The sequence below is a fragment of the Bactrocera neohumeralis genome, chromosome 6, assembly GCF_024586455.1.
Source record: "Bactrocera neohumeralis isolate Rockhampton chromosome 6, APGP_CSIRO_Bneo_wtdbg2-racon-allhic-juicebox.fasta_v2, whole genome shotgun sequence".
Taxonomy (NCBI): domain Eukaryota; kingdom Metazoa; phylum Arthropoda; class Insecta; order Diptera; family Tephritidae; genus Bactrocera; species Bactrocera neohumeralis.
Genome location: NC_065923.1, coordinates 76,689,091 through 76,710,335, shown reverse-complemented (window position 1 = coordinate 76,710,335; position 21,245 = coordinate 76,689,091). Strand labels below are relative to the sequence as shown.

Here is a 21,245-nt window from a genome sequence, read left to right as displayed (position 1 = left end):
CAAAAGCTCTCATAAAACCCTCTCATACCATCTGGGAGGTAAAATTTAATGTCGCTGGCGTAATTAGTTATTGCTTTATTGTGCTTTTAGTAATTTTAAACAGTACCGTTATATGGGGAGTGTGCGAGGTTATCTTCCGATTTCAGCCATTTTTACACTGTCGGTAGAGGTTCTTATAAGATTTGTACTCAGCAAATTTGGTTGCTGTAGCTTAAGTGAATTAGGAGAAATGTACATTAAAGCCATTAGAGGGCGGAAACACGCCCACTTTTTAAAAAAAATTTGTCAGTTTGTGCTCCTTGCTATTGCGATTCCCTGTGCGAAGTTACAGTTCCACATCTTATTTTAGTGCTTAGTTATTGCACTTTATAGGTTTTCGGCTAACGACATTTAGTGGGCGTGGCAGTGGCCCAACACGCCTTTCTACGAACTCGTATTTTTTTTTTTACTAAGGAACGCACAGTTTCATCAAGATATCTCAATTTTCACTTAAGTTACAGTCTGCACGGACGGAGGTAATCTAAGAACTTGATGGATCAGTTTATATGGCAGTTATATTATATAGTGCTCCGATTTGGAAAATTTTTTCAGATATTATTTATGCCCTTTGCCCTACAATTCATGTCAAATTTTGTTAAGATATCTCGTCAAATAAAAAAGTTTTCCATACAAGAACTTTAATCCGATCGCTGAGTTTGTAGGGCAGCTATATACTATAGTGGTCCGATGTGAAAAATTTCATCGGATATTATAGCGTTGTTTTAGGCAATAATCTACGCAAAATTTCATGAAGATATCTCATCAAATAAGAAATTGTTTCATACAAGAATTTATGCTTGACCTTTCATTTTGTATGGCAGCTATATGTTATAGTGATCCGATATCGGTAGTTTCCAACAAATGAGCAGCTTCTTGAGTAGAAAAGTACGTGTAAAAAATTTCAGAGCGATATCTCAAAAACTGAGCGACTAGTAGTCATATGAAATAAAAATCCCGCATCCAAAAACAACATTTTAATTTAAGCTTAATTGGTTACTCTACAACGCAAGCACAGGATAAAAGAGAGCGTCACTGCAAACCAACACAACGCACACGAAGAGTGCGCGAGCCAGCACACTGTGCTCTATACAAGCTTTCCCAACGCTATTGCTGCCTATTGGAGATTTAAAATTCGTTGCAGCGCCACTGCATAAACTCAGTTGCGAGCGAACATTCGCGGATAAAGGATGTGTAAATCGTGCGTGGGACGCATCGCGGCGGTTTAAAAGTGTTAAGTGTTATAATTATGTCTGTGTATGGACTGGTGCAATGTGTAAGTTTGTGTTGATTTGTGTGTGCGCGCGGCGTGGTGGCGTGGGTGTTGACGCGTATCCCCGCAAATAGTGGTGCCAATAAAGTGAATAATATTAAAGTGCATTTGTGTAAAAAAAAAATTGTTGGACTTGTGCTTGAAATTGTATATGAAGTGTGCAAATTTGCGTATTTAATGAAGCAACAAAACGGCGTCGCGAGACTTCCGGAAAAACACGAGCTGTGGAAAATCAAAGAGTGCAGACGCAATTGTTGTTGCTGCATATAATTTATTGTGTGCGACGCGCGACCGACTCTATATGTACGAGCGTAGAAGTATGTAAATTGGCGTACCAATACATCGGCAATATTTCGCATACACACGCACAAAAGGCACTTAAAAAAGCTCGCGTTTGTGTGTCGGCATCGGCGTCGGGACTCCTCTTCCTTGTTGTGTGCCTGAAGGAAGCGTGTTGAAAGTGGCGCAGTAGCGAAAAATTGCGCAGGCGCTGTGCACGGCATGCCTGCTGTGTGATTATTTATGACGGAATAATAATAATAATAGGAAAGCAAAAAGAAAAAAAAAACAATAATAATAAAAACAAAAATAGAAAATTTGGTAATTTTAATCCAAAAAATTTGTGATAGTGCAAAGTGTTCAATTGAAAATATTTGTTGACACATTTTTTTTTTTCTGTGAAGGCCCTTGAGTAACAACGTGGTGTTGGCATGTAAACAACGAACATTTGGCTAAAAAATGTAAGTAGATTTTATTAAAGGTTTACTATATACATATACATACATATGCATATACATATGTATATATCGTCACCTAAAGTGCAAAACAACGTATTATCAAAAAAATTTAAATGGAGGTTTTTATTGCTTATGATTCACTACGTCATATTATATACGTAGCATATGGTTATAACCAATATGTAACCAATTTATAACCAATATATAACCATTTGATAACCAGAACTCAAATTTCATAATAGTGTATGATAACAAATATAAAACTATTTTGTAATGAAAACTCTAATTTTGTTTCAATACAAGTGTATGATAACCAATATGTAACCATTGTATAACCAAAAGTCAAATTTTTTTTAAATTTTAGTGGTTCTATTATATCGTTATTCTTCTGCCTGTAAATTTATAAAAAAGTGATGTTACGTTATTTTGCATTTTAAGTGACGCTCTACATCTAAATTTATTGTAAAATCTCCCTCCATTACATACCTACATACATACATATGTGTTGTCTACGCTCAGTTCGCAGCAAACTTAAAAGCGCGAGCTTGGTTTGCCTAGAGAAAAAAATATTTTGCTCATAGTTGTTGACAAAAAATATCGCATTTTTATTATTATCACTTGGCTATCGAGCGCTTGCAATTAAAGCCGCTTCAATTCATAAGTTTGCTCGTTTTTCTCAACTCTCAGCGCGCTTAGCCGCCATAGACCCCGAAGGAATTTTTTTCTGTCTTAAGGCATTTTTTTTAGATTGCCAACAGTCTACCAACATTCGTGCTTTTTAATCGTTGAATGCAAAGTGCCGTTAGCGCGCTGTGGCGTTGGCGGTGGGTGTCAATAGTGGCGTTGGCGACAATGGAGAGAAAGTCTCCAAAGAGCGGCGCTCTGCAAATAGTAAATAGAGCGCGCTATTCTTGTAGAGTTTTACTCGCTACACGTATGGGTTGTAGAAAAACGTAATTGTGAAAAGTAATTCTCTCTCTCCCTCTCTCTTTCATTGCTTTGCCACCCTACACCCCACAACTCTGCCTCCTCACCCTTATATGTATGTACATATTCAGACATGCACGCGCACTACGCGGTTGTAGAGCTTTTCATTCAAAATTGTAAAGTTGTTTTTGTTGTTGCACTTACACTGCCTCATTCACCGTTAGCGTTGCTACAGTTGTTGTTGTTACAAAGACAGCCACCCACTACGAGGAATCACAATTAAAGCTACGCCATGCGGCACAAACCAAAACCTACTCATTTACTCAGGCGTACTTACTACACATGCCTCTACGAGACCGCATTCTTCTGCGCTATACAAATAGCTTATTACTATGACCATATACGAACTGTATATTATTTAATTGTATCGCTTTTGTTTTTTGTTGTTGTCTGTTTTTAACTTCACATATTCCTTGCTGTACTCAGCACTTTGTAATGCCTTATCACTGTGTGTTAATAATTTACATGGCGAGCGCACACATAAATTTAGCAAGACATTACACATGCCGGCTGGAAACTGTGAAACGTTGATTCCTGAATCCTTCAGCATACTTAGTAGCGCGCTCTCTTTCTCTCTTCCTCTCTCTCTCTCTCCCACACCAACTTGGGTGTGTGTGTTTGCCGCTTGGCTTGCATTGTTCTTTGCTGCTGAGCCGTCGTCGGCTGCAGGAAAGCTGGCAGGAAATGGTATGGCTGCAGCTGCGACTGACTGACTGCCATTGTCCTCGTCGCCGACATTGCGTTCGTTGACATTTTCGCTTTTACGCCTCCAATTCCTTGCCAGTCTTCAACGGCGTTGGCTTTGTTTCGCATGGCAAATGCGAGAGTCGGTGCAATTTTCTTGGCAATAACCGGTTAGTGATTGCTTTAAGAGGGTGCATTCTAAGGGGAGGTCAGTATGTGTAGTTGCAGTAGCGTGTTGTTGTTGCTTTTGCGCGTACTAGTGGCCAAGGTTTGGTTGGCATGTAAGCTTTATATCTATGCTTATTACAATTGCAACTGCTCACATGGCGTCTATTGCTCTTGTTGTTTTTGCACTTGCTCTTGCCCTTGAGCGTTGTTTAGGTATCAATTACGCAGACAATGCACGTTGATTGCTCCACATCGACAATGAATGACACAATTTCAGCATGCTCCCAGTGCGCTTACAACTAGTTACATATCTTCATAAATGTGGTTGGAAGACAAGCCAGCGCAAAAAGGCCAACAGCTATGGAACTAACGTCAAGCCTTGTGGCAGCAGACCGACATATTCCCAAATTGAAATGTAATGAAATTATTATGGCAGAAGTGCATTTGCAATGGTTATTAATTTACTGTCAAATATAGGTTAGTTAATGGAAATGAATAAACTTTACACAGTTTATAGAGCATGTTGCATACTTTTAGGCATAAATGAGCAGCGTTATACGTTTCTATACACTAGTAAATTAGTCCCTCAGTTTTTGAGAGATCATTTGGAAATTTCGTTTACATGCTTTTCTCCACAAGGAGCTGCTCATTTGTCAAAACCGGTATCGGTGCACTATAACATATAGCTGCCATAAAAACTGAACTATAAAATTAAGTTCTTGTATGAAAACTTTTTTATTTGTTGAGATAACTTCACGAAATTTGGTATGGATTTTTGCTTCATAAAGCGCTTCGATATCTAAAGAAAATTTTCATATTCGATTACTATAGCATAGTAAGGCATACATACGATGGACTTCAGGTCCATCAGCCCCTCCTCCTTTTACTATAAACTCTAAAGAGACTGATGTGCTGGTACATAAGGAGTCGCATTGTGGGTGCGAAGAAGCCGTTGGAGGAAAGGTGCAGTGAGCTTCTTTATGGATGGGTCAAAGCTTGGGTGAAGGTTGGTGGAGGAGTTTGCTGTAAGGGTCTCTCTATCAACTCTAGCTGCTTCTAATTATTGCAGTGTTTTCCAGGCCAAGGTTGCAGCCATTAAGGTAGATTTGCAGCCCCGGTGTGCAGCTTCCCTCAGATAATTGACCATCCCCTTACATAGCAGAGCGGCGATACTAGCCTTGAAATCATTAACAGTGCATTCAGAGCTATTCAAGGAGTTCTTAACCGCCTTATCAATAGCGGGGTCTTTATGATTAGACTGGTGTGATGAGGTAGCAAGAAAAGGCACTCTAGAACCGCTATCCTCAGATTTAGAGGGGGTTGCTGCTCCCGTATCCTCTTGTGTTCTACTACTAGATAGCTGGGCTTCACGGCAGCTTGGCCAGCGCTGGGTCACCATCGTTACATGCGCTGTCGCGAAGGCCTTTTGGGCCAAGATGGATCCCAAGAGATTTGGTGATATCTTTGCCCTCAATAAAACTAACCTGTGCCTAGTTTTGGGGCCTTTAACAAGCCATCGTCTTATTAGCGTCCACGCAGTAAGGCTGGGAATGCTACCAGATGCCATCTGCAGAAGCCGTGCGGAAAAATATGAGTTGGAAACAACTCAACGCTTCCTTCTTGACTGTCCCACGTCTGTCTTAATTCCCAAAATCAAGTCCTTGTAAATAAAACTCTGTTATATGACGAGATATCTTCACGAAATTCGGCACGAACTCGTAGTTCGCATGCCCCAATTTGCTCCGGCCTTAAAAGCATCTGGTATCGCATTCTTTTGCGTTATAGTATGAGCCGTTATACAGTCGGACATTTTTCAAAAGTCTAAAATCCGTTAAGCGGCGAATACCGAAATGCCGCTTGAAATGCCAGCAGCGCAGTAAGCTCTTCCCTTGCGCAGTTGAAAAATATTGTGGCCGGAAATGAAGCCTTTAAGACTTTAAATGCATATATTTAACTGTAAATATATACATACATGAAAGACCACTGCAATGCGGTGAGGCTGTAGCGCAAACTACAAATAGAAATAGAAATTTTAGAATAAGCGTTCATGTATGTGCACACCTATATATATGTACATACATGTATTAACATACGTTTGTAAGTGAAAAAAGCTTTAGAGACAATGAAACCGAAAAAGGTTTTGGACAAAAGTGCAATACAAATTAGACAAAAATAAAAGATGATATGAAATAAAATAATGACTGCGGCATGAAGGGATTACAGCTGGCAGGCAGCTATGGCAGAGCATGAAAATGCAGCTGCACATATACATGCATATATGCATATATGTATATGTATGTAAGCAAATAACGGTAATAGCGACTGAATACAGTTGGCCATTACGGAGGGGGACATAGTGTATAGTGTTTGCAGAGTAATTTAAGTTAGTTACTCACGCTGAATTGCGTTAAAATGCTGCCCTTCTATGGGAGGTAGAACAAACTAGTCACACATACTTACATATATACATACATTCATACATATTTATATATATATGAACAGCGCTTTTGGCAAAGCGTAGAAATGAACTTAAGTTACAGGGCATTATGCAGGGATTACATGTTTAAATAATTCGACTCGTAAGCGACACATGACACACCGACAGACGGACCGGCGCCAATACACAAGCCAACACACCTGTGAAATATTTAGTTGTTGTAGCAGTGCATGTTGCTCAAAAACTAGATTTTTACAAAAATGTGTGTTTCTCAGTGAGTCCGTAAGTAAATTGCAACTTTAATATGCTTTGAATTATTAGTAAACGATTTTTCGTTGCTTTTTGTTGTAATTTCTGCTAGATAAAGAATTTTTTAAATAATTGCAAGCGCAATTACGGTAGATAATCGGTATATTTCATATTCTATCGACATGAGTATTACTAAAATTTTGTTCGTCTTTTGTTCCTTTACTTAAGTAAGGCTTATACACTGGATTGTTGATATTTAATACGAATGGCAGCAATAAATGCGCATGAAAGCTGTGACCTCTTTAAGTTGGTTGGCAAAAAGTTTCGAATTTATGCCATAATTTTAGCAGAGAACAAGAAAAAAATGTACTTCGGCTGCCACGAAGCTATAATACCCAACAAAATAAAGAAGTTTTCATACGAGGACTTGATTTTGATCGTTCAGTTTGTATGGCAGCTATATGTTATAGTTATCCGATCTTAACAATTTCTTTTTATTTTGTAAAGGATACCAAATTTGGTAAAAATATGTTGTTAAATAAAAAAGTTTTTCATACAAGAATTAGATTTTTATCGTTAAGTTTGTATGGCAGCTATATGCTATAGTATTCCGATCGGAATAATGCCCTAGAATATTAAAGCGCTGCCATAGCCAATATTCCATACACAATTTCGTGATAATATCTTGTAAATTAAAAAAGTTTTTCATACAAGAACTTAATTTTGGTCATTCAGTTTGTATGGCAGCTATACGCTATTGTTATTCGATCGGTAAAATATCTTCGTGTATTGAAGCAATGCTTTGGAGTATAATTCATGCGAAATTTCGTGAAAATATCTTGTCAAATAAAAAAGTTTTCCATACAAAGACTTCATTCCGATCGTTCAGTTTGTATGGCAATTATATGCTACGGTGGTCCAATATCGACGGCTCCGGACAAATAAGCTGCTCTTTGAAAGAAAAGAACGTGTGCATAATTTCAGATCGATATCTCTAAAACTGACTTGAAGAAACTACACAAGTGCATATATATTCGCCACACATATTTAGAATAAAGCATTTTTGTAAGCGAAAATTGTTGCGGCAGGCAGTGTGAATCACCTGTCTTCGTGCTAATACCTCGAACGCATACAAATTATTCAACGTTGATTAATTATAGCCGCACATTTTCGCACATTTATACATATTTACGAATACAGCTGTGATTGGTGGCACAGAAGTATCTAAGCTTGTTGAGTTTTCGGCGCGTGTTCGGTAGCGCAAATCAGGCGTTTATGTACTTAATTACATAAGCGCTTCTGTGTTTTATGTTTTTGTTTTCGCGCCATACTCCAGCTCGCACGCGGCAATACATAAACGTATCAGTGGCGCTGCTGCTTGCATGCTTATGCGCCGTTACTCATACGCCCCATGCTGCCCGTTATAGGCTGTGCGCTGATTTGCGGTGTAGCACATTGCAATTCATACACCAAAGTTGGCAGATACACATTTGCATGCGTGCTTCATTTCATTTAATTTGACGTTTAGCGCCTGTAGTTATGCAATAATAATTAGACATTGAATGTTTTGCAGCTGAAAATGTATGAAGTCTGCTCGCACTTAAGAGCGCAGGCACTACACACACATCCCCGCGTATCACACCGTTTTCTCACCCCTTCGTAATTTATTGTGTCAACAGTGTGCTATGAGCTTAGCGAGAAAAGCCCTCCAGCTGTGAGGTGTTTTGCCAGCGGTGTGGCAACTCGTTCAGCGGTACGTGGGGCTTTCACACTCTTTGATCGATGTTTATTGTTGCTTGTAATGACATTTACATGAGTTTTGGATTATCGATAATTACGAGCAATGTGATTGATTACTTTCTTGCGGCTAAGTACCGGCGCTTCGGTGTGGGAAACAGTCGCATGAGGTGAGCAGGTAATCGAGGTGTTGATTCTGATTGCTTTGCAAGTGCGCGACGATTGTCCCACGCTCATGTCAATCGTCACAGTCGAAAAGTCATGTCGCCAGCGCCAATTTGTTGGCGAAAAACCGTTTGTTGATGATTTAGTAATAAATTTCAAAAGACGGCGGGAGTTCAGTGTGGGTTTTAGGGGCATAAAAAGTCGATTATGTATATTAAAGAGCTTTTGAGTGTACTAAAGCAAATTTTGTGATTGATTAATAATGTGTAATGATGAATTGCAATTTTATTAAAATTTGGAAGCATGTCAAAATGTAGCGGAGCGAAATTTATTTCTTTATTTTTATTATTTTTTTAATCCTATGACATGCCTGACATATTTTTCCAAAGTTTCAAGGTAATCGCAAAACAAAGTGTTGGTGATAAAATTTTTGAAAGAGCGGCCCGCCAGGATCGTGATCGTATTTTTCTCGAAACATAGTTTGAATAGTCGGTGCTCAAGATTTCAGGAACTGGAGAAGCGATCTTCTAAAGAGGATGTCCTCGTGATTGATTGAAAACTGTATATTTTTGAGATGGCAGAATTCTTTTGACCAAATATTGGTAAAATAGGTCAATATTTCACTTAGCCTTTCCCTTCAAAGACACAGATAAGTAGAACATGAATTAAATTACAGCGCTATCGAAACATAGTTTGAGCCACTAAACCTTTCGTCAAAGACACAGACACCAAAATGTGAACTACAGTGCATAAAGCTGATTAAAAGAATTTTTACCGAAATTCAAAACGCGGATAATATTTTTGAGATTTTAGCATTCTTTGTACCAAAAATAGGTAAAATAGGTTAATATTTCCATTAGCCTTCCTTTGCAAGGAGTCAGACACCAAATGTGTGGACCCTAATGAATTTTGCAAATTTTTTTTTTACCGAAAATCAATTCGAAGATAATATTTTTGAGATGGCAGCATACCTTGGACCAAAAATGGGTAAAAATCTGGTCTATATTTCTCTTAGCCTTCCCTTGCAAGAACCCAGACACCAAATATGTGGGCCTCAGTAGATATGTCTGATTTTTTTTTTACCGAAAATCAACCAAACCAAACCAAAACTGCATATAATCGGGGGAATATTTTTCTTCGCCTTTTATTTTAACTACCCAGACACCAAATATTGGAACCTCACTGCATAAAGCTGATTTCTTTTTACCGAAAATCAAGTCGAGAATAATATTTTTGAGATAATCGCATTCGTTGACCGAAAGTGGGTAAAATCGGGGCAATATACCCCTATCCTTCCGAAAATCAGTTCGAGGCGTGCATTTTTGCTGTTTTTTTTTACCGAATTTATTTGTGACGACAGCTAGCCCTTGTACCGAAAATGAGTAAAATCGGGTCAATACTTTTCTTCGCTCCCATTTACTTTATATAAACAGTTTTGAAACTTCCGGTTGACTTTTTTTTTACTTTTTAATAACATTCAGTTGCCTAAAATGGATGAAATCAGTGCAATACTTTCTGTAGTTTAGTTTAAAGTTTTCCCAACACCTGAAAGTATTTACTCGCTTTTGATCCTTACGGGAGTCTAAAATGTTTGGTTAGACCCGAACTTATATCTTTCGTACTTGTTCACATATATATATATATATAAATACATACTGTGAAGCGATAGTGTGAATATCGGAGCAAATTTCTACCGACCCTGGAGTTTTCAGGGCGGCTCTTAGTGTTCTGGAACAATTTTTAAAGATTTTTTCGCCAAAAATCAATGTATTAGTGAAAGCGCATTCTTGATTCTCCCCGTATTCCTGTTTTCTCTGTACGACACTGTATAACTATACATTGAAGTCTTGTTCTTAGGTGCTCATTCACCAAAAACACAAGCTGTTCAGCTTAGCGTCGACATAGCTAATGAATCAACCAACCCAACTTACCCTTTTTAATTGAAAAGCATTAAATATTCGTTTGAAGTAAAGTTAATTTTACTAAAAACCTGAAAGCATAATTTAATTCGAGGTCGAAATCGACGAAAATCGAAGACAAAAAGTTAATTTCTGCCAAAAAAGGGCTTGAGGCCGCTAAAGGCGAAGGCGAAACTCAACCACATACCATAAAAGTGGAAGAAATTTTAATTTGCCTTTTACTAGCAGACAAAAATGTTAGCAAGTCATAAGAATTCCTGACGAACGACTTAAACATTCAACTAGAACGTCTGACTGACTAACCGGGTGGCACTGCCACCTACGTGAATTCGGTCATGAACGATGAAAAGTGGCACAAAGGCTATAGCAAGACATTTTCCTCACACAATAAGCGACCTTCATACATTTTTCATACACAAGTATTGACCGATTGAACAAGCCGGTATGTGAAATACCTGTGCGCTTGTGCTTGTGAGTTGTGACAACCTTTGGACACAAGCAGAGCGAATGCTTCATTGAAATGCTGTCGCTTTGTATGTACCTACTTAAAAGTCAACTAGCAATGCTATCAGCAATAATTTTATTTGCATTGCCATGCACAGACGGACTCATGCGGAGTTCCACGGTGTGTGTGTGTGTGAGTAAGCTAGAATTCGTCACGTATACGTCGTGTGGGCCGAAACTCTACTTGGCCACACTAGACTCCAAGTGATTTGTAGCGCAGTGTTGCATGTGCTTGGGATTTTGTTTATTTGTTTTTGTTATTACAGCTGTCATTGTATTATATTGTCAAATGCAAATGGAATTATAGGAAATGACAAACAATAAACCGATAATACAATGTTGAGAAGTCAACTGCACAACGGTGAGTGAGCGAGGGAGGCTAGCATAATACGGCGTTGTGTGAAACTGGCTGAGAATGGTCAATTTGCCAAATACTCAAGCAAAGTAGACGAAAAGGCTCAACGGTAGACATGATAGTAAAGCACACACTGACTAAAATATTGATATTTCGCAAACATACAGTTCCTGCAATGTGTTTATATTCACAAACTGTGTGGAATCATACTGACAAGTGCCAAGCGTAAATGCATGCATATACTCGTTTCTAATATTCATGGTTGTACAAGTGTTGCTCTGATAGCAAAATGGAAATGTCAAATTTCCGTTGACATGCCACGTTGCGTACTGAGTTGTAGGTGAGGTGGTGTCGAAAACTGGATAAAATGGGATAAAATAGTTGCCAAAATACTTATCACTCGTTTCTAAGGAAATAAGTGAGTCTTTGATGTGTCAAGTTATCCCTTGTCAAGTGTCAAGACAGTGCTTTGGTGGAATTAAACGAAATGTGCTGAAGTGTGTAGAACAACAAAAATCAAAAAAAAAAAAAAAAAAAAAAAAAAAACGTGGTTTTTGGTTGCACCGAAGCAAGTAGTTTCCATAGAAGAACTTCATTTTGATTAAACAATTTGTATGACAGCTATATGCTATAGTAGTTCGATCTACAAAATTTTTTGAGATAATGTAGAGTTGCCTCGGGTAATATTCTTAGCCAAATTCCGTGCAGATATCTCGTCAAATAAAATAAACTTTTCATACAAAAACTTAATTTTGATCGTTCAGTTTGTATGGCAGCTATATGCTATAGTGGTCCGATTTGAACAATTTCTGCGAAGGTTATAAAGTGGCTATAGCTAGTAATTTGTGCCAAATTTCGTCAAGATATCACATCAAGTAAAAAAGTTTTCCATACAAGAACTTTATTTTGAATGTTTAGTTTGTATGACAGCTATATGTTATAGTAATCCGATATGGAAAATTTCTTGAGATATATTAAAGCAATATTTTGAATAAAAATTTATGTTGAATTTTGTGCAGATATATTCTAAAATAAAAAAGTTTTTCATACAAGAACTTAATTTTGAGCGTTCAGTTTGTATGGCAGCTATATGTTATAGTAATCCGATTTGAATTTTTTTTTGCATAATGTATAGTTCCTATAGGTAATAGTTCATACCAAATTTCATAAGGATATCTCCTCAATTAAAATAGTTTTTCATACAAGAACTATATTTTGATCGTTCAGTTTGTATGGCAGCTATATGCTATATTGGTGCAGCTTTTTCAGGAGAAAATGACGTGTGCGAAATTTCAGATTAATAGTTCAAAAAATTAAGGACTATTCCGCATATATACATTCTATATATTAAAAAAAATTAAAAGCATTAATCATACTTGCATACATACTATATATATGTACATACCTATATATTAGCTGAGATATTTATTTCGCCATGCATGCATTCGCTATGTTTGTATATTCGAAATATTGTTGTGCAGTCAAGCTTAAGCTCTTATTGGTTGACACTGCATTGTTTGACTTGTCTGACCAAAAGCAGCAGCAACAACGCACAACCAAACAGGCGTAAACATTTTTATCACGTACTGCATCGTAGGAGCTCGGCAATATCTCCGGTGAGCGAACATAAATGAATTATGACACAAATTGCAGTCATTGCCGACGGAAGGGCAACCGCAGTTACACACATGCATACCCACACACACACACAGGAACAAACAGTGGGAAGTGGGCGTAACGGCAAATATTTGTCTGACGGCAAGCACAGCTAGGCACGCGGACCCAAGCGTAGCTGTGAGTGGTAGCTACGCTTCAAAAGTGATATATATCTGTTCAGCCCACATATCCAAGAAGATAAGCTTTATAATTTACATACATACATATATCCACATAAATATAAATCAACGTATAATATGTTGTAATTGTTGTTGTTTATGTTGGTGTCTTTATTATTATTGCAGCAGTTGCTGTCGACGCAGCTGATGTTTACTGCCACTGCAACAAATTCGACAAATTCATGTTGCATGTTGCATGCCGCATCTCTGTGTGTATGTGTCTGTTTGTTGTTGTTCCTTTTGCTGTTGGTATTTTTACTATAATTTTTAAATGTCAGCAGTTAACAGCAAATGAAATAAATGCAATAAGTGCAAACTTGCAACAAATCACAGCAACAGTAGACAGTTGCACACATGTCAGTCAAAAAGTCAACGCCCAAACAAAAGCTGCTAGACAAGACACAGGCACAGCCACAACAACAAATGCAGGCAGTAACTGTTTGGCCGCTGTAGGGTGCTGCACACAGTTGGCTTGGCAAGGCATTGGCTTATGTGCCTCAGTATTTGACTAAAGTACAGCCAAAGTAGCATTTGCAACACGCCAACAAAAGTCGACAGCTCAGAGCCGCGTACAAGCACAGCAACAAAAAGTGTGGCAAATGCCGGTTAAGCAGCAATGCAAATCATTTGTGCGCCAGTATCATCAATTTTGTGGCTATTGCAGCTAGGTTTTTATTAAAGTTGTGGCAGCTCCGACTAAACAAATCCACCACTTAGTACTAATATTAAAGCGAATATTTTGTGACCAGCTTTTTTCTAACGCCACTTTTTTTTGTTTCCTTGTGGCAATGAAAGTTTATTTTTCTTATATATGACCGGATGGCTTTCCGAGAATCTTCCCCTTCAGTTTCTCACTCGAAAATGGTATATTCCCAACTGCTTGGAAATCTTCCTATCTCTATCTTTTTTACAGGAAAGGTCCCAGGTCTTATGACTTCAACTATAGACTAATTTATATAGTATCCGCACTGGCTTAACTCTTTGAAAATACAGATTTTCTTTAAAAATTCTCTTAAAAATATTCTTTAAAAATATTATCACCTGCAAACAGCACGGTTTCGGGTTCACAACTTCCAATTTATCCATTTGCGGCAGTTATCTATACGAAGCCCTAAACAACAGTCAGACCGTTCATACCGTCCACACGGACTTCAACAAAGCATTCGATAGGGTGGACTATGGTATCTTTCTAAATAAACTAAGCAGATACGGCATTCGATATAATGCAAGATGAATCCAATCAGACCCAATTGGAAGCCAATTTCAAGTTAAAGTTGATTGGCAGCTATCTACCAAGCATGATGTGAGCTCAGAAGTGTCCCATCACACCAAGGTCCAACTCTATTTAATCGTTTTGTAAACGATATTGGTGATAACTTTCAGTCTGAATATCTGTTTAATGCAGATGATTTGAAGATATTTAGTACGATAACTAGTGAACAAGACACCGATGTTTTCCAGAGCGATATCGACAAGCTATCTAATTGGTGCCACAAAAACAACTAGATTTGAACACCACAAAGTGTGTATACGTATCATACTCAAGGTTAGACTCTTGAACGTCAGTTAATTATAACTAGTCGTATTCGTTTTTCGGGGATACCAAATTCAGACATCGCGGCTTAAAGGCAGCTTCTTTTCGCACTGTCGAGAGCGGCTTTCGATCCTATTTTCATGGATCTTTTCCAAGCATTGGCGCATGGTGAATATCTGGCCTGTTAATGATTTTCCAGGTCAGAAGCCACACTTATAAGGTCCAATCAGTTCGTTGACGGTGGGTTTAATCTTTCACACAAACGCTCGATAGTACCTTATATGCGATGTTGAGCAGGCTTATTCCACGGTAGTTGGCGCATATTGTGGGGTCTTCCTTATTGTAGATTGGGCAGAGTACACTTAAATTCTAAGAGACAATAATCACATGCCGAATTTTATTGTACCAAAACTACTACTACTCATGGAATGTAAGTACTGAGTGGAAAAATAATAAAATTATTTTCCAACGAAAGCCAGGCAATATATTCGAATGAAAATAATTGTATTTATTTTAATATTGTCAGCTGTATAAAAGTGCAAATCCAACCGAATTCAAATATTAAAGCTGGCAAATTAAAACCTTGCTCAAATATGACAATTTTTATTTTCTTTAGAGATTTATGTGGTAATTTTTGCTTAGTAAAAAGAAGGGAGGATAAACATACATATATACATATGTATATATGTTACATATCTACCCCTAACAATACATCAATAAAAATCAGCACATTTATGTAGTTTTTTATGCCGTTATTATGCATGTATAGTATGTGCTATGCTCTGCCGTTGATTGTGCAAAATATGCATGTTTTATAATGCCGCAAAGCATGTTTGCTATTCGCAGCACTTTTTATTGTTGTTGATGCTATTTAAATTTTCAATATGCCATCAAATCTGACAGTAATCCTCGCACTTCGAGTGCAACGCTACGAAACAAAACAAAATTATATTATACTTATAATATTTGATAATAAAAACTTTGATATTAAAACAAATGATGCTGCAAACCGGACTGTTTTCATGGAAAAATGATATGTAAACATTATAAAAATTTTAAAATTGAAAAGCCAAAGGAATACAGAAAAAGCATATTAAGAACATCGATTTTGTTGTTAAGTCCCTAACTTAACATCTACAAAATGCATTATCGCAAAAGGTAAAGCAAAAGTACACAGTTGCTGCAGTAGTGGTGTTTGAATTAAAACGAATATTTGTATGACAGCTACGTACGAGTATATGCTATAGTAGGCCGATCTGAATAGTTTCTCCGGAGATTCTATCTTTGCTTCAGGCATTAATCCATACCAAATTTCATGAAGATATCTTGTCAATTAAAAGAGCTTTTCATACAAAACCTTGATTTTTATCGTTCAGTTTGTATGACAGCTATATGATATAGTGGACCGATATGAAAGTTTTTTATTGATATTATAGCAATGCTTTAGGCAATAATATTTGGAAAATTTCGTGAAGATATCTCGTCAAATAAAAAAGTTTTACTTACAGAGACTTAATTATGATTGTTCAGTTTGTATGACAGCTATTTATATGCTATAGTGGTCCGATATAAACAATTCTTTCAGGCTTTTTATCGTTGCTTTAAGAAATAAGATGTGCCAAATTTCATGAAGATATTTTTTTAAATAAAACAATTTTCCATATAATGGCTTGGTTTTAATCGATCAGTTTGTATGCCAGTTAAATGCTGTAGAGACCAATATAGGCTGCTTCGACAAATGGGAAGTGTAGAGAAGGAAGTGTGCGAAATTTCACAGCGATAGCTCAAAAACTGAGATACTAATTTGCGGATAGATAAACGGTCATGGCTGAATCAGCTCAGCTCGTCACGCTAGTCAGGTTCAGACGGTTGGTAAATAGAACCATGTGTAGAAGTTTACGCCAGTGAGGAAAGTTCTCTGAGGATGGGGTCAGACGTTTTTCTTCCTGAAACTTGGTGACAAACTTAAAATACCCTGTGCTTATGTAGAACAACTCTGATCAAATTTTATACATTTTAGCACTAAGCTTGTCTCATTTAGCACTGATTGGAAGGATACCTCAACTTAAAAAGTTAGAAATACACATACTCGTATTTATAATAATAATATATTAATATTTTTTAATGTGTGTTACTCCAACATAGGTTCACAATTGCTATTTGACCCGCAAATACCGAGGTTAGAACTCAAAAATTCTGTCGTTTGGTTGTACTTGGCGCGTCCTCATTGCTGTGGCAGCGTTATATTTCGCTATTTTCCATACATACCTCCACGTAACTCGCACAAATACGGCAAATTTGCACAACAGTTCGTACACCACTTCGTACACCGTTACATGCAGTCGTCACTGCAACCACCACCCTGGCCATGCTAGCTTGGCTGACTTCTAATGTATTCCACTCGATTTCCAGTGCCTATATTGCTACATGCCACGGCACGCCACTTGTCGCGCACACACGGACACACCAACGCAATATACCTGGTGCATGCCATCGACTGCTAGCCGAAACTCGCGTTGCGTCCGCTAGCTAAATGAAACGGAATCGTTGAAATCGTTGGCTTGCTAGCGCACATAGCGGCGGAAGCTCTGCTATTGCGCCAGTGTACGGCACTTATGCGCACACATACATACACAATGTGTTCGTCTACGCTGCTATTATTTTGTTGGCACTAAACCGATGCGTCTCCGCCCAGACCAGCTTGTTGTGGGACTGTGTTACTTGCACACATTTCGTCGACTCCGGTGTGCTTCGGCGGCGCGGCAGTCGACTGGCATTCATGCTAGGTAGACAGGAAGGAAGCGGAAGCGTCTTCGGCACGACACATGAGTGTTATACGCGAGCGCTCTTAGCTGGTGCTGCTGTTGGCGTGAGAGGGGGGACAGAAGGGCAACAACCACATGAGCGGTTGAAGAGGAAATGCTTTTGCATATTATGCGCTGCCATCAAAAAGTCATAAAATCATAATTTGTTTCCGGCTTTTATTTCAAATTTATTTTACAAAATTGTTATGGCTGCCAATGCCACTTACGATATACTCCTGCACACACATACACAGCGGCGGAGCCACGTAGCTACTAGCCACCTACTGCCAGGAGTAGATGTATTGTGCTGCTGTTTTATGTGTGTGTTGTTGTTTACATTTTATTTTGTTAGTGGTTTTATGAATTTATAACGCTTGAATGCCATGTCCACATTTCACGGAGGATCTACCTACAGTTATGCACAGTTATTTGCTTGTAATGACGCTCATTTTTCATTCTGTTCATCGATATTGCGAAGGTTCTCTGGTACTACTAGTACTTTAGGCGCAGCAGGGGTTCAAGTGGCAGGAAGACCATTTCGAAATCATTACTTCTTATTTTTGAAATGCTGATGAGTATATTTATGCAATAATTGCAACATTAACATAAGAGTACCGAGCGTGTATATAAGAAAATACTGGAGAAATATTTTATACGGACTTTTTTGTTGGTTCGAAGTTAAGAAGAAGGGTAGGAGGTGGAGTCTTCTGTCGGGAGCTCTCCATCAACTCTATCAGACCACTGCAGCATCTTTCAAGCTGAGGTGAATGCCATCAAAGTAAGGTTACATATACTGCTCTGAAGTGCAGACTCCTTCAGAGGGATCTGCGGGGATCACTCCATTGACTGAGGGGATAAACTGCATTTCAAGCTGCTGGCTGTACGCTTAAAACTAGTCAAGGAATGCATGACCCCATTGGCACTAGCTGAAAGCTTTTTCCGTATCAGACCTGTATGGGTGCGCAGTCATAGCAGGATCGTCGGAAGCTGCAAAGTCGATGAGCTTGCAGGGTGGGCTCGTATAGAAGCGGGTTCGATTGGAAGCGAGTCGATTGCCCTCTTCTTTTTTAGCGCTGGACCACAAGTGAGCTCGGCAAGCGCTCGGCAACAACCAGAACTTGTGCGACTGCAAAATTCTGTTGGTCTATAGTGAACCGTAAAAGGTCCTTGCCACTGCTTGCTCTTAACAAAGTTACCCTCACTGCAATTGTAGCTGTTTTGACTGGACACTGTCCACTATGTTTACCAAGATGCGTTTAAATATTTCGTCTGACGCACTTTGCCAAAGCTGTGCGGAAGAAGATGAGCTGGAGACACATCTTGTCACTTTCTACTCTAAAAACCGGATTTTGGCTTTGAAATATCTTGATAGGCAGCATACCTTTGAAGACTTTAGCAAAATGGCTGGGATTGATATCAACCGTCTTAATAAATTTGTGGTTAGCTCAAAACGCTTCGGCGACTTATGAGGTAATGCATTTTTAGGAATTTTTGGGTAACACAAAGAACAGATACTTGTCCAAGTGAGTTCAACCGATTGCGGATTAACTCTATGACATTACCTTACCGTAATCCCAGTTTGATATCGTCAATTGAGTAAATTTTCGATGACTAGTTCGGCCATTTCGACTGTTAATTGGTGAATGACACGCGAAAGCTTCAAGGTCTGACTCGAAGCAGGATTGTCCACATAGACTTTAGACTTTACATAAAAAAGTCGAGGAACCTATACAATATATACATCAAGTTCGAAATGATGTATGGCAAACTTTTTGCTTGAAAAGATATCTCCATGAAATTTGGCTCGAACTATTGTCTAAGCCAATGGCACAAGCTGTGAAGAAATTGCTCAGATCGAACCAGTATAGCATATAGCTGCCATACAAACTGATCGATAAATATTTTGTTTTTGTTGGAAAATTTTTTGCCATACAAACTGACCGATTAAAACCAAGTTATAAATGTGAAGGGTATTTAAGCTTCGAGGTTGTTTGGTTTTTTTTAAATAAACTTTAAAGTTGCCTATGTCAGAGTCCTTTTTTTAATTTTTTTCTAAGCTGAACTGTAGTTGGTAGTAACTGTAAATTATACAGTTAGTAATATTACCATTATCTTAGAAGTGACTAAAAATTTGCAGCAAATATATGAATGAGCATATTTATATGCAATCACACACACACATCTACATATGCTTGTAACGGCGCATACTAAAAGCTTGAAGTAATCAACGCGCACCGAGTTGAAGAAAAATAAAAGTATAATGGAAATCTAGAAATGTTTGTATGTGTGACTCTGCTTGTAAAACTGTAAATGAAGAAAAATACATACACACATACATGCATGTGTGTGTGTTTGAGCTTAAAGAAGCGTAGAGTGCGGCAACAGCGTAGATGAGTGTGGATTTTTTATTATGCTTGCTGCCTCTTCAGCAATTTGTGCAACTTGTTAGTGTAGTTGGAGGCGAGCTAAGCATCTTTGTACGTGTTTGTGTAAGGTTGCGGTTGTGCGAAGTCACACAGCCACACATATGCATGCGTTTGCGTGTGTTTGCCTGCAATTACGTACATGTCTCAAGCATTGCTACACCCTCGCAAGCATAACCCTGCCACACTCTGCTGCTACTGCCACTGTGCCGTCAGACGCGTCTCTACGTCAGCGTCTATGCCTGGGCGCCGTAGTGGCTCGGTGGTTCCCAGACTTTTCCGTGTTTATTTTATATTTTATTTTTCTTCCTCATTTTTAATGCCGCTTTCTGTTTGCAGTCGCAATTTGCAATTTACGCACTCAGACTCTCAAGCTGACGGCAGTCTGTGCATATGCTGCTGCTATGTTGCAAGTGCAGCATTGCAATAATTATAAAAGTTGCACAAACGCAAACGCCAACGCATAAATATGTATGTGCATACGTTGGCGTATCCGTGTGGCATATAAAGTGGCAGCTGCAATAACTACGATAACTTCGCAAAAATAACAACACCAATAATTGCAAGAGCTAACAAGTGAAGTCCAAATTACTGCTGACGAATTCCGTGCAATGATAAGTGAGTTTTGGAATTTGCCCGAGTTGCCCCCGTTGATGTGGAATGCAGTTTGCATATAAGAGTCTATTTATGATAGGGTCTTCTTGCAGTTTTAAGCAGTTTTTCAGCAGCTTATTGAAGACTTTTTTGTGTTTCTATACAAGGACTTCTGCTCGATCGTTCAGTTTGTAAGGCAGCTATATGATATATTGACCCGATCTGAACAATTTCTTTGGAGATTGTAGCGATGTCTTCGACAATAATCTGTATTAAATTTCATGAAGATATCTTGCCAAATAAAACAGTTTTCTTTACAAGGACTCAAGTTTGATTGTTAAGTTTGTGGCAGCTACATATATCCTATAGTAGTCCGATCTGAACAATTTCTTCGGAGGTTGTACCGTTTATTTGTAGAGTAGTCTTTGTTAAATTTAGAGCAGATATCTTTTCAAATAAAAAAAACTTTCATACAAGCACTTGTGTACGATTGTTCAATTTGTGTGGCAGCTACATGATATATTGGTCCGATCTGAACAGTTTCTTTGGAGATTGTAGCGATGTCTTCGACAATAATCTGTATGAAATTTCATGAAGACATCTTGCCAAATAAAAAAGTTTTATATACAAAGACTCGAGCTTGATCGTTCAGTTTTTATGGCAGCTATATGCTACAGCGATCCGAACTAAACAATTTCTTCAGATATTGATTAATTGTCTTAGGTAATATTTCATGCCAAATTTCATGAGCATATCTTGCCAAATGAAAAAGTTTTCCATACAAGGACCTTAGGTTAATGGTTC

At 38.2% G+C, this 21,245-nt stretch overlaps 1 protein-coding gene across 1 annotated transcript in view; it reads left to right on the top strand.

Annotated features, from left to right (window-relative positions):
• Positions 1 to 1,189: 1,189 nt before the first annotated feature.
• Positions 1,190 to 21,245, top strand: part of LOC126761409 (beta-1-syntrophin) — a 118,469-nt gene continuing 98,413 nt past the window's right edge. Inside the window, exon 1 of the mRNA XM_050477544.1 lies at positions 1,190 to 2,049. The gene's annotated coding sequence lies outside the window, so the exon portion shown is untranslated. The remainder of the gene's footprint in view (positions 2,050 to 21,245) is intronic.